Below are 14238 nucleotides of genomic sequence, written 5' to 3' on the forward strand. Positions count from 1 at the left end.
GCATGTGATTTTACAGTCACCATGGCAGAACTCATCCCAGCTGGAGCTGAGACTGCTTTGAATTCTTAAGCACATTAAGAACAGACTGTAGATGTGAATCATGCAATTGGAGAGAGTGCAAGTACAGTACATTGTCATCTTAAAATACACACGTGCAGAAAAATGAAGCTTCGGGTCATAAATGTGTGTACATATGTACTGTATTGTACTATATGGGCCTCCAGAAGTTGAATATTTCAGAACCTCCCCGGAAAAGGCTCAATAATAATGACAAAGTTAGGAATATACACAGATGGTACCATTATCATGTACTGTATATGATTGAACTACAGTTGTTTTTCTCCACAGAATTAAACACAGACAGCGATAATTAAGAATTCCTTGTAAACCAAGTAAATACAACAAAACTGTTAAAACACTGTAAAATTACAATTGGAATTATTCCGCATGAACAGCTGCCAAATACCGTATTTTTAGTGGACAACTAGTTGTTTATCTCAACACACAGCACAATTGCTACTCTGCACTCTCGAAGTATGGTTTTTCGAAGTGGTGTTCTGGTAATTTCAGAGAGATGGAAATATGAGCTGTCTTTCACAGTGAAGCTGCTCTCATCAGTTTTGTAGCCACAAATCTATCTTGAAAAATATTCAGACAGGCAAAACTGGAGCCACTCAAGCTGTTACATGAAGAGGACAATTCAAGAGTCACACCTGTTAGCAGACAGAATTGTCAATCCTAAACACCAATCCAGAAAGTCCAATCTTGGATTGAATAAGCTCTCACTTGCTAACTCCTAGGGACATTTAAAAGCAGATGGAAATCACACACTGGAAATCAGAACAAAAGCTTGTAATTATAGTGCAAAAATGTAGGTTTGAAATTGCATTTGAGTGCTTTAAATGATTAGTGCAGTCACCGAATGTCTTGGCGAGGACCAGAAAGTGCTCTGAAACTCAGCACGCAATTTGATGAACGGGAGAATTAAACGGCCTTTGGCAAGATGTTACCTGCCTGCATTTATTCAAAAAGCGTGTAGAAATGTTATGCTCCTGCTGGAACTAATGAGTATCCCTTAAGACTCACTGGAAATAATTTTCAGAACCGTCCTGGCTCCACACCAAGAAAGAAACAGGATTGCCTGATTTTATTTGTTTCGGTATGGGATCTTAATATGTGTGGGTATAAAGCTGACCAAATTAATGTATTCTATGGGCTGATATCCCAGACACATGATTAGACCTTACAGAAAAAATATCATGGAGTGTAAGATGAAGTCAAGGACAACCTTTAAACGATTCCAGATCTCCACTGTTGCAGCTTTAAATTCCATCCATGCAATCAAACGTAATCAAATTCAGAACAATATTTAATAATCATGGTAAAATTTCCATCTTCACTCTCTATGAGGCCCTAATAAAAATACCCTCTCACCTCAGCTTCTCTGGACCCAATTGCTTCATCACAGTTTGAGATTAATCATATGCCTGCCAATCAAAAGCACTGATGGGGCAGGAACACTGTAGCAGATCGTTATTTTCTGCAGACTTCCTCATTGAGGCATATTAACTACGGGCCATATTGTGTTTGATTTATTCCTATCTTTATGCCGAGAAGAGCATGTTTCATGTGCCACATACATTAGGAATGCACATTATCATCGTGTCAAACAAACGCATGCAAATAAACACACCCTGATGTTGTATCCCCAAAAGAGGTGATATAATCAGTGATGCGAGATCTGAAAGAGTGCACTGGGGCGGCAGGCCAGCACTGTTGATTTTATCTAGAGAACTGAGCTGGATTGAAACATGTCAGATTAAGTTGCAGTTGTATGAAGGAACATTAACAAAAAACACAAAATAAAATTAATAGTTTTAAATTGAATTTGAATGTGAGTTTAGGCATCACAACATTATAATGTACAGTATGAAATTTGGATATTTATTTTGAGATTTGCTAAAGATTAAACAGTGTTATTAAATTAATCAGCTTTGTGGTCACAGGAATATATCATATTTCATTTGATTAATTTTATTATTCAAACTGTAATAATTTTTCACAATATTACTGTTTTTAATGTGCTTTGACCCAATAAATGCAGCCTTGGTGAGCATTAGAAACTTCTTTCAAAAGTCAATAGATATTATATTAATATAAATATCATATTATTTCAAACATTTGACTGGATATACACACATACACATAATATGAGCCAGTTAATATCAGATGATAACTAATATGTTATCATTGTGCATGCATTCCTAATTTTTAATGAAACATATGAACAGTTCATAGTATACATTTATTTTAGAGGCATTTAAAGGTGCACGATCCAAGTCTATAGATGCCTGATCCAGATTTAACTCACTATCAGAAAAGTTTTTGTGGGTTTGCTCACTTTTCTGTTATAACAAACACAATAAAACTAGAGTCTGACCCTTTAGCCTTTTCTACACCTGTTTTTTTTTTTTTTTTTCGAGACTGCAAAAGTGCAGAGCTGCATCAGCTCAGTGTAAATTAAGAACATGGATTTTTTTTTTTTTAAACAAGGGCATTTTCTATTAGTTTAAGCAGTTCCACTGAGAGCTGAGCTCTCCCTTCTTTTGGCCTGTCTTTAAATACAATGGCTAAAGACTGCAGAAACTAGGGGTAATGATTCTCCTGGGGTTCACTACAAAAAACAGTTACAGTGCCTTCATTACTGCCAACAACCCAAAGCTGCAGTGAAAGCACATACAACTATTTACTGATTATATGGATTTGCAAATAATAGGCCCATTTAAATAAACAAAGCTCCACTATTACCGACTCAAGATTTCTTGATTATATTCAGAATATAATAGCTTGTAGATCACCATGCTGAGCAGTCTGTTGTTTTAAGAAGACTGGCTTTTCCTTAATCTATCCTTTCTCTTCGATTTTCAGATCCCATTAGTTGAAACAATTACCATACATGCAGTACTTCTGGTCGCTTCGTTGCTGTGTAAAGGAACATAACAAAGTCACTCCAAGAGAATGAAAATATTTTTATCCAGTCTGCATAGTCACATAAACTGTAGAAATCAATAGAAGCCCTTCATAATAATTCATCAAAGAACTTGGGGCAGAAAAGAAGTTACAAAGTTCAGCCCAAAGTTACTTTTAGCTATAGAAACGTCTCTAGGTTACGTATGTAACCCTAGTTCCTCGAGGGAACGAGACGCTGCGTCGAAGCGCTTTGGGGAACGCGTTCAGCGTACGCGACTCTGAATATCGTGTGTAATCAGTCCAATGGAAAGGCGTGACGTCACCGACGTGGTGACGTAAGCGACCAGGAAGCTATAAAAGCACGTGCCACGCAGCTGGCGTCAGCTTCGAGTACCAGCAAGCGCCGGCAGGGGTGCCGGGGGTATGGCTCCGAGACGCAGCGTCTCGTTCCCTCGAGGAACTAGGGTTACATACATAACCTAGAGACATTCCTCTTCAGGAACTCGAGCTGCGTCGAAGCGCTTTGGGGAACGAGTCCTAACACCGCCAGACTACCAAACCCCTGCCTGGTGTGTATCCGAGGAGCACAGCTCAGGACAGGAGGACAGAAGCGCCTGGAGTGACTGGCATATCTAGGCCATAGAACCTAACAAATGTAGAGGGCGTGGACCACCCCGCAGCGTTGCAGATGTCCAGCATGGATACACCTGCTAAGAAGGCCTTAGAGGCCGCCATACCCCGAGTAGAGTGAGCCTTGGCTCCCGACAGCGGGGGACGACCAGAGGACTCATAGGTGACGTTGATAGCCTCGACTATCCAATGACTAATAGTCTGCTTAGAAGCAGGAGAACCCCTCTTGGGGGGACCGTAGCACACAAGCAATTGGTCAGTTTTTCTCCACAGGGCAGCTCTGTGGACGTATGCGTCCAGTGCTCGAACCGGACACATACAGTTTAGCTTCGCCTGGTCGGGCTCCCGAAAGGGAGGAGGACAGAAGGCCTGCAGCACTACAGGTCGTGGTGTAACAGAGGGAACCTTGGGAACATATCCCGCTCGAGGGTATATGAACGCTTTAGTCATGCCTGGTGCAAACTCAAGATAAGAAGGGGCCATCGAGAGGGCCTGAAGATCTCCTACTCTCCGCAGAGAGGTAATAGCCAACAGAAAAGAGGTTTTAAGTGTGAGATGTCTGTCTGAGATATCTTGAATAGGTTCAAACGGGGGTTTGCACATAGCCTCTAACACCACAACCAAGTCCCACGGGGGAATACGGGACCGTACTGGAGGTCTCAGCCTCAGTGCACCGCGGAGGAAACGTGTAACTAGGGGGTGTCTTCCCAAAGACTGACCGTCGAGAAGGGTGTGGTAGGCCGCAATGGCCGCCACGTAGACCTTCAGAGTAGAGTGGGTCAACCCTGCAGAGAGCCTAGCCTGTAGAAACTCCAGAACTGTACCAACTGGGCAGTTTGCTGGGTCTAGCTGGCGGTCTCTGCACCATGAAGTGAAAAGCTTCCACTTCAGGGCGTACAGTTTCCTCGTAGAGGGAGCTCTGGATTGGAGTAGGGTCTCCACAACCTCAGTTGAGAGACCAGCTGCTACCAGTTGTGCCCCCTCAGGGGCCACACCCACAGCTTCCACAACTCCGGGCGAGGGTGAATTATCGTGCCCTGCGCCTGTGAGAGTAGGTCTGTCCTGATCGGTATCTCCCACGGAGAGCCGTCGAGGAGCGAGACTAGATCTGAGAACCATACTCGGCCCGGCCAGAACGGGGCTACTAATAACAGACGGACCCCGTCCCGGCATACTCTCGCCAGAACTCCCGGAAGCAGAGCGATAGGGGGAAAGGCGTACAGACGAAGCCTCAGCCAGGTCTGTACCATAGCGTCCAGTCCCAGAGGAGCTGGATGAACTAGAGAGAACCAGAGGGGACATTGTGACGTCTCCTGAGTCGCAAAAAGGTCTACTTGAGCCCTGCCAAACACTCTCCATATCTGATCTACCACCCGTGGGTGAAGTCTCCATTCCCCGGGCCTCGGCCCCTGCCTCGACAGTATGTCTGCTCCCATATTTAACTTCCCAGGAATATATACTGCTCTTAATGAGAGGAGTTTGTTCTGGGACCACACCAGGATCTGGTGCGCCAGCTTGTACAAAGGGCGCGAACGCAGACCGCCCTGGTGGTTGATGTAAGAGACCACTGATGTGTTGTCAGTGCGCACCAACACATGGTGACCTCTCAGGTCTGGGAGGAAGTGCTTCAGTGCACGATAAACTGCTAGCATTTCTAGACAATTGATATGCCACGTTAGATGGCGATCGCTCCACAGACCACGGGCAGGGTGGCCACTCATGACCGCACCCCAGCCGGTGAGGGACGCGTCCGTCGCTAGTGTCACACGGCGACAAGGAGCTCCCAGCACCGGGCCCTGATTCAAGAACCAATGTTTCTTCCACATGTCTAAGGCACGGAGGCAGCACCGCGTGACCTTGATAGTGCGAAGCGGATTGCCCCTCGGGGAAAATCCCTTGGTCTTGAGCCACCACTGTAGGGGTCTCATGTACAGCAGGCCAAGAGGTATCACGTTGGACGCAGCTGCCATCAGACCCAACAATCTCTGAAATTGTTTGACAGTGAGTGACTGGCCTTCTCTGACTCTCTTGACTGAGATGAGGATCGACTCGATACGAGCAGGGGACAATCGTGCCTGCATCGCGGTCGAATCCCATACTACGCCTAGATAGGTGGTTCTCTGAGCCGGAGAAAGTACACTCTTCTTGGCGTTCAGTCTCAAACCCAGCTCCCCCATATGTGCGAGAACGACATCTCGATGTCGAACCGCAATCTGCTCTGACTGAGCTAAAATCAACCAATCGTCGATATAATTGAGAATGCGGATGCCCTGCGTGCGCAGGGGGGCCAGAGCCGCATCTACACACTTTGTGAACGTGCGGGGTGAGAGTGCGAGGCCAAAGGGAAGTACTCGATATTGGTAGGCTTCGCCCCCGAAAGCGAACCTCAGAAACTTCCTGTGTTGAGGAAGGATGGAGATATGAAAATATGCGTCTTTGAGATCTATCGTGACAAACCAGTCCTCGGACCTGAACTGAGCTACAACATGCTTGATTGTGAGCATTCTGAACTTCAGTCTCATAACTGAACGATTTAAGACCCTCAAGTCTATAATCGGACGCAGCCCCCCATCCTTCTTTGGAACTATGAAATACCGGCTGTAAAATCCGGACTCCCTGTCCTGAGGAGGGACCACCTCGATGGCCCCCTTCTCTAATAGGGTTTCCACTTCCTGTTCCATAACCAGACCCTGCCCGGGGCCCACTATCGTGTGAACGACCCCGTTGAATATAGGCGGCACGGAGCCGAACTGAATGCGGTAGCCTTTTTCTACTATATGCAGGACCCAACGAGATACATTTGGCAGTAGTTTCCACGCTGCTAAATAATCTACTAAGGGAATCAGTCTCTCGAGACTGACCTCTGGTGTAAGAGACCCCCGCAGGGGCGGCGAGCGTCCCAGCCCCGCTACGCGCACGGGCGGAGGATACTGAGAACGATGCTCGCCCGGGGCCGCTGCGCCCTGGAGCACTGGCAGGGTTGGCAGAACGACCCCTAGAGGGCACTGAGGTGGGACGGGCACCGTGGACTGCGGTGTGTACCGTTCTACCCCAGCGGAGGCTGCCCTCTGAAACCCCAGGCCGTTGGCGTCAGGGTTTCTTGGCCGAGGACTTCTTAGCTTCGATAACCGCCCTTAAATCTAACTTGGGCTTAGAAGACCTCGGCCTAGAGCGTCGCTGAGAATCTCGTTCCCGACGCGGAGGAGCACGAGAGGCGACGCTCTGTTTCTGGGCCTCGCGGTGTGAGGAGCTAGGGTGCGGCTGGGGCATCTCCTTCCCAGATGCCCCGAGGGAGCGACGAGGGAGGAACTTATGGAACGCCGCCGCCTGTTTGTGGGCCTCCTGGAACCTGTCGACGACAGAATTAACTGCGTCGCCGAACAGGCCAGTCGGCTGGATCGGGGGGTCCATGAGGCAGACCCTGTCCCGTTCTTTCATATCGGACAGGGTCAACCATAAGTGCCTCTCCGCGGCCACCATAGCTGCCATGGACCGCCCAATCGCTCGGGCGGTCTCCTTGGTGGCGCGGAGGGAGAGATCAGCGGTCCTTCTTAATTCAGAAATATCATGGGACTTGATCTCCTCTTCCTCATCTAGCTCCTTGAGCAGGTCGGCCTGGTACGCCTGTAACACCGCCATGGTGTGCAGACACGCACCAGCCTGACCTGCAGCTGCATACCCTTTGCCCACCAAAGCCGAAGTTGTTCTTAGTGGCTTTGAGGGCAATGCAGGGGCCTTCAGAGACGATGCCGCGCCAGGGGACAGATAGCTCGCAAGCGTCTGTTCCACCCGGGGCATCGCTCTATAACCGTGCTCTCCCATCCCCACTACATTTCCGTAGTAATCAGACGAGGGGATGTAGAGGCGGGCCGAGAATGGACGTTTCCACGACCTGGCGATCTCATCATGCAGGTCGGGAAAAAATGGAAGGCCCCGGCTGGGAGGTGGCTGACTCGCGCGCAGGAAGCGTTCATCCAGCTTGCTTCTCTGCGGTTCGGTAGACTTTTCGGCGGGCCAATCGATACTTAATTTGGCCACCGCGCGATTAACCACCTCTAAGAGCTCCTCATACTGTAGCGAGTGGGGTGGCGAATCCCTATCGAGCGACTCCACATCGACCTCCTCGGAGGAAGAGAGGCGGAGCGTCGATCCTTCACCCTGAGTGGAAGGAACCGCTGTGCGTGCTTCCGACTCTAGGGATTGGGTGCCGGATCTGGCAGAAGTGGAAGGAGATAGGGACTGGCCCGTCTCCATTCCCTCTACCAGATCGACTTGCGAACCCCACGAGTGCAGCCGCCGTTCTGCCTCCCCCGCGGGACCAGCACCGCGGGGAACGCTGGCGAAGGCCCCCTCCTCGAAGAGGGCCCTCCGGGAACGAAGCAGCCGCACCGACATTCGCTCACAGTGCGGGCAGTCGGCCCCCTCGAGAGCCGACTCAGCGTGCTTCGAACCCAGGCAAACCACGCACAGGTTGTGTGTATCCCCACCCGTTATATATCTCGAGCAGGGAGGAACACACAGCCTATAACGCGATTTGGAATCGCCATCTGAGTGCTTAACTTTCGCCTTGCTTTTTGGCATGTCTAGGAGCTCTTTTAACTGGACAGACAACAGTAAATAAGACTCACAAGACGGACAAATGACATTCACACACAGAGCGCTTGCTGAAAGATGCGAAGCTGACGCCAGCTGCGTGGCACGTGCTTTTATAGCTTCCTGGTCGCTTACGTCACCACGTCGGTGACGTCACGCCCTTCCATTGGACTGATTACACACGATATTCAGAGTCGCGTACGCTGAACGCGTTCCCCAAAGCGCTTCGACGCAGCTCGAGTTCCTGAAGAGGAACATGATGCAACTGATTCCATGAAACGTCTTCATATACATTATCCTTCATTGAAAGTACAGCATTTTATTGAGATCTGCCCTTAGAGAGAATTATGGAGAAATGCAATAATTAGAGCTTTCTGACTTAAGTATTGTGACAGTCTGAAGTTCAAAACCATCTTCATACTTTATCCGCCACAGACGTGCCTAACAGGATGTACAATAGAGAATTACACATTTAATTAGAGCTATAAATATGTACAATACAGACTTCATAGCTGATAAAGGTGATGTAAATCTGCTAAGATAATGTGAAAATTATATTGAAAAATAAATCCTACATGGACTACATATCCACCCCTCTAAATATTGATTTAAATATTGAACTAACCTTGTATCTAACAGGTCCTTAAAGACTCATCTATGCATTCTAGATAATAGCGATTTTCTGGAAAACAGCACTTACTGTAGGTATTATATGATGTATGTGGTGGACTGCACATATTAGTGATTCTGTCATTGTCCTGGGCATGTTTGATGAACCTGACAAGATGCAGCAGAGGTCCAGATGCTGTGCAGCTGCAGGGCACTGACACGCATGGATCGCAAGAGCTAAGGCGAGTTACAGCCTCATTACCGAGTCCACAACTAACTGGGTCAGTGTGCAGCCTGGCACCACGTCGCTATGAGTTTCCATATCACCTGCTGGCACAGCAAGCGACAGGTGGGCCTTTGGGTTTTGTCATGTGTGAAATGGTGGTGGGTATATAGGCATGTCAGAAAAAGTGTTGCAGGGGCATTGTGATTTTTAGTGCAGAACGAAAAAGATGAGGTGATAAATGCGGAAGTAATGCAAGGGAGATCAGCCATGCTCATTGGCTGTGATAATGCTGCAGGTGTGCAGAATATATTTGTTTTAGTTTTAGTTTTTTAGGATGCTTTTGAAGAGTGCTTTCAGGGAAGTGTCGTTTAGACCAGTGCTGGTGAGATGCAGGTGTGTTCTGATGGGACTGCAAACATTAGAGGGGGGAAATGTGCTAAATGCAAAAATGCAACTATAAATGTAATGGTGCAAAGTTATATTAAAGAAATGAAATAGGTTTATCAACTCTTAGATGGAAGCATGCAACCATTAACACTAAATATTTTGCAACCTATGCATCTGTCCTTTGGAAGAAGCTGGATAAATTAGACAGATGCAGAAACTAAAGCCAAACTATGGTAGATACAGGTCTCAAAGACACACAATGTGGTTAAATAAAAATAAAGTTAAATAAAATTAAATAAAATGCTTAATTAAAATGAGAGTGAAAGTGAAATAAATACACTTTATGATAACAAATAACAGTCTTCAATACGATGAAGATTTAGTTGATTTTCAATTGATTTAATAATTACATATATGAATAAACTAAACTAAACTGAAATAAAATAAAATAAAATAAAATAGAGACAGTGAAACTATAAGTTAAAGTGTTTTGAAAGTAACATTTTCACCCTGACAACAAATAATATTCTCCAATACATATAAACACACATGTAAATTATTTATTTATTAAGTCACATACACACACACACACACACACACACACACACACACACACACAAATATATACACACACATACAGTATACATTTACACATACAGTACATATATGTGATGTGCAATGTATAATCCAGGTTTTGAAGCAGAACTGGCTGCGAACCACTGCTACGTTCAAGCATGAGCAACAACAGTGCTGGAAGGATTTGCCAGCCTAATCATGGATGTAACAACCGAAACTACTCTACTGAGGAAAATCTGACATGAACCGAAGCAATGTTGTTGTGCGAGATCAGTAAGAAACTTGCCAACATGCAAACAGGTTATGAGTCTGCTGAGCCATTTATTCTACAAATGCATATCTCTGAGGCTGCATATAGGAAACGGTGTATGTGAGAGTTGTAATCCTCTTTAGTATACTCTCCCGAGCCCCTGTTCATATTATACTGAAATAAGCATGCGTGCAAGTGTGTATTTGTGTGTGTAGCAGACTAACAATCTACACAGCAAGATTATTTGAATATTCCTTTGAATTAAACAGCCATCCAGCACGGTCTAGCGTTTAATCAACCATTTAATCAATTCATATCATACAGCTGTGGAGGCTGTGTTTCAGATCTCAGTCCCACACGTGTATGGAAAATTTGTGATTTTGAACTAGAACAGACATGGCACCTATTCAACTCATTTTAACACAGATTGTCTACTTGCACTGTGTGGCATCTGTAACATATGGGAAAAAAGCATTCTAGGGTTGAGGGGAAGAAAATGCATATAAAATAAATTTACATCTGTTTGTTTGAGCACAGAAGATCCCATCAGTGGCTTGGTGGCATGCTGATTGCTGTAAAGGCAAATGGAGGAGGGAATGAAATTAGTGTGTTGTTCAGTTTGGGGATTCAAACATGATGAACTAGACCCATCTAGACATGATTTCTTGCACTCCATTCCAAAAAAATAACAATGTTGTTAACGAAATCGCTCACCCAAAAATACAAATTATTATTCTATCTAGTCACCAGCATATAGAAACTTTGCTCAATAGCACTTTCAGGGTAAATCAAGAACTATTTGGCTTCAAATGAAACCATGGAGGACAGGATTTAGAAAATATGAAGGTTTCTGCACGCAACAGCTTTGGTCAGAATGATTGACATCCTGACTTTTCTAGCCAAGATTCGCAGGAGGCTGATTTTGTCCAAATCACTTGACTGAAGAGAAAGGCATTTGTAGAAGAGCCTTGTGCAACTTCTCAAGCCAGACTGACATTTCAAACTGATGAGGACCATAAACACCCAGTGGGAGGCTTGGCTGTCTCCCATTGCTTTTGCGTTGCTCTCTCCTCTCTCCACACGTCCCCAAAACAAGCAGCCAAGCCTGGAGGACACGTTAACAAAGAACTGCCCATCTTTTGGTCATTCCATCCAAGCTGGCACTGCAGGGAGCTAAGAAATAGAAATAAAAACGGTCCCTCTTTGAGCAATATTTCAGCTAGGCATTTAAAAATAACAGGCCAAATCAACCCACACTAAAGATTCAGAAGTATAATGTCTTGGCTGACAGATCTCAAGATGAATACAGTGAAGAGCATGGATCCAAAATGAAAAGGCTGTGTTGGATGGGGTCATTCACCATTTTAAATAATTCAAAGTTATTCAAAATATTCTGTTTATACCCTAATTGGACACATTTCCATTAAACTAGGTTAAAAGAGCCAAATTCCAAATCCAAACGTCACATGTGACCCCACTGCAACCTAGAACCCCATTCCTCTTCTGAGTGCGTAAACATGAAAAGTTAGCATACATACAGTATAATGAGGAGGAGGAAAAAAAAAACACGTAGAAAAATTAAATAAGTTAATAATGTGGTGTTAATAGGAATTAAATTCAACTCTACAGTAACAGCCTTTTCGATAGTGTTTGTTTACTCTAGAAAGCATTAGCATTAGCTAGACCAGCCTGGAACCACCCTTTTCATGTACTTAAGAAGCAGGAGTATGTGTTTACACTGAAAAACGAAGCATGATGTAGTGTACTACAAGTACACAAATTATGTACTTTAACTGTTGAGATAGTGTGCAGTAGTGGACACTGGCCAGAGGAGAACTGCCATCCCCCCCCCCCCCCCGAGTGAGCATGGTTTCTCCCATGGTTTTTTCTCCATTTCTGTCACCAATGGAGTTTTGGTTCCTTGTCACTAAACTGGCTTGCTTAGTTGGGGACACTTGGGGACTGATTGCACAGACACTATTGGAAGAGAACTGAACTGGATGATGACATCACTGAATCATCAATGTACTGACTTTAGCTGAAAAAGTACTCTGTTATTGTCTTCTTGCATCACTGACAAAATATTTTCCTGTTCGACTCTGTAAAGCTGCTTTGACACAACCAGTATTGTATAAAGCACTATACAAATAAAGATGACTTGACTCAGTGCCGCTTCTTAGTGGCAAGTCAGACTCAAGACAAATGTGTAAAGCTATAGCAGCAACACATAACATGTAATTGGAACATGATTTCCCTCAATTTGAAAACACTGAACACTGAATGAATGACTTGCCTTAATAAGGGAACTTCCCATACCCTGCTGCATCAGTATAGAAGGGACTGAAATGCATTACCAAGTACAAGACACCATCCCGTAGCACTGTGTTGAATCAACAAATGGCAGACAATTTGAATTAGTTCTACTGCAGAATTGAAACTCCAGGTCTCACACCCCACCCACAATTCTCTCCATGGATCCATTAGCACCCTCAGCAACCCTTCAGTTTGTGGACTTAAGCTCGGCCTTCAACACTCTCATCCCAAACCTCCTCCAGAATTGTGTGTTTGGCCATGGTTTAAACATGTCATCAATAGCAGGCAACAAATTAGACTAGAGACCCACAGGTACCATTACAGTCTCCATTAAACCAACACTATTAATTATAACGATTAAAACAAATTCTTTTTTAAAGAGTTTTTAAAGCATGCATTACTTTTTCATTTAAAGATTTATTCAATTATTTATACACATGCTCATACTTTGATGGAAGAAGAGTGAACAAAAAGCATCTAATCAGACAATATTTCAAACGCACTGATATGTCCTCCCTCTATATAATAGTCTAGTTTAAAAATAATAATAATAATAAAAATGCAACGAAGGTCAACTCATAACCTGTTTGCATGTTAAAAAAGACATGCTTACAATTGCAAATCTTCCCCATTCGGCTCCTTACAACATTCAACAAAATGTCTTCTACAGTTTGTGTACTATACCGAAAGTACCTAACACCAAAAATAGGATGAGCTGCTTCATTTGATAATTTTAAAATAGCTGGATTCCCAAAACATACTGTTTCACTCAGGGCCTCACCATTAAAACCTGAATACACTCTCGAGAAGACCTAGTAAATAGTTCAGGCTAATTTTGAATCATGTTCTGGCAAAGAGCTAGAACTCGATATAAATACTGTGGCCTAATGTGAGACTTTGAAGGTACACTCATCACATTGATGAAGAGCTTCCTTAAGAACTCAGTGACTCAGTGTTTGCATCCTTAAGCAAATGAAGCACAGCAATAACACTTCTCATTTCGACACACTGGCCTCAAACTCTCACAGCAATTGAAAACCTACGGCAAGTTTGAAAAATGAAATATCAATTATGATTTTTATTTTATTTTATTTATTTTTTTACACTGGCCTAGGTCCAAAATAAATTAAATATATAATAAACAATACAATAAAAACCATACCAATGTGTGACTTAATTAATCAAAAGTCAGAATAAAAAAAATATACACAAACATGTCAAAATATTCAGGGAAGTCAATAATAAACGGTTTAATTTTAAATCACAGACGTGGTGTGTGTAATTTGAGCAACTGCCATTGAAATGAATGGAAATGCTAAAGGGAATTGTATACCTTCTGCATGCAATGCGGATCTAAAGACCAAATATACCCATTTCTAATATATATATATATATATATACTTTCTCCAATATATGAACAGCGAAACATTCACAAGCACCAGAGTAACAATCAGCCTCAGTGTCTCAAAGGTCCCTGATGTGAATTTTAATTATTGACAGCCGTTTCAAAGCTGGAAATGAATGCGTTTGGAATGCTGATCTTAATTGTAAGGTATCATTAGTGGATTGTTCTGTTGTCATTGCCTTCCCCTTTCATGAAGCTCAGATCCAGTCTAAGGCCAGTGTCAGATACTCATTACAAAGAATCTGCATCCTGCGAGTTAATGAGTGTGCGCCAAACATT

At 44.1% G+C, this 14238-nt stretch overlaps 1 protein-coding gene across 2 annotated transcripts in view; it reads right to left on the reverse strand.

Moving 5' to 3' along the window:
* LOC132119554 (immunoglobulin superfamily member 21-like) overlaps positions 1 to 14238 on the reverse strand; it is a 239984-nt gene that overhangs the window by 193241 nt on the left and 32505 nt on the right. The gene's annotated exons all lie outside the window — the stretch shown is intronic.

This window comes from Carassius carassius, chromosome 38, assembly GCF_963082965.1.
Source record: "Carassius carassius chromosome 38, fCarCar2.1, whole genome shotgun sequence".
In the NCBI taxonomy this organism is placed as follows: Eukaryota; Metazoa; Chordata; class Actinopteri; order Cypriniformes; family Cyprinidae; genus Carassius; species Carassius carassius.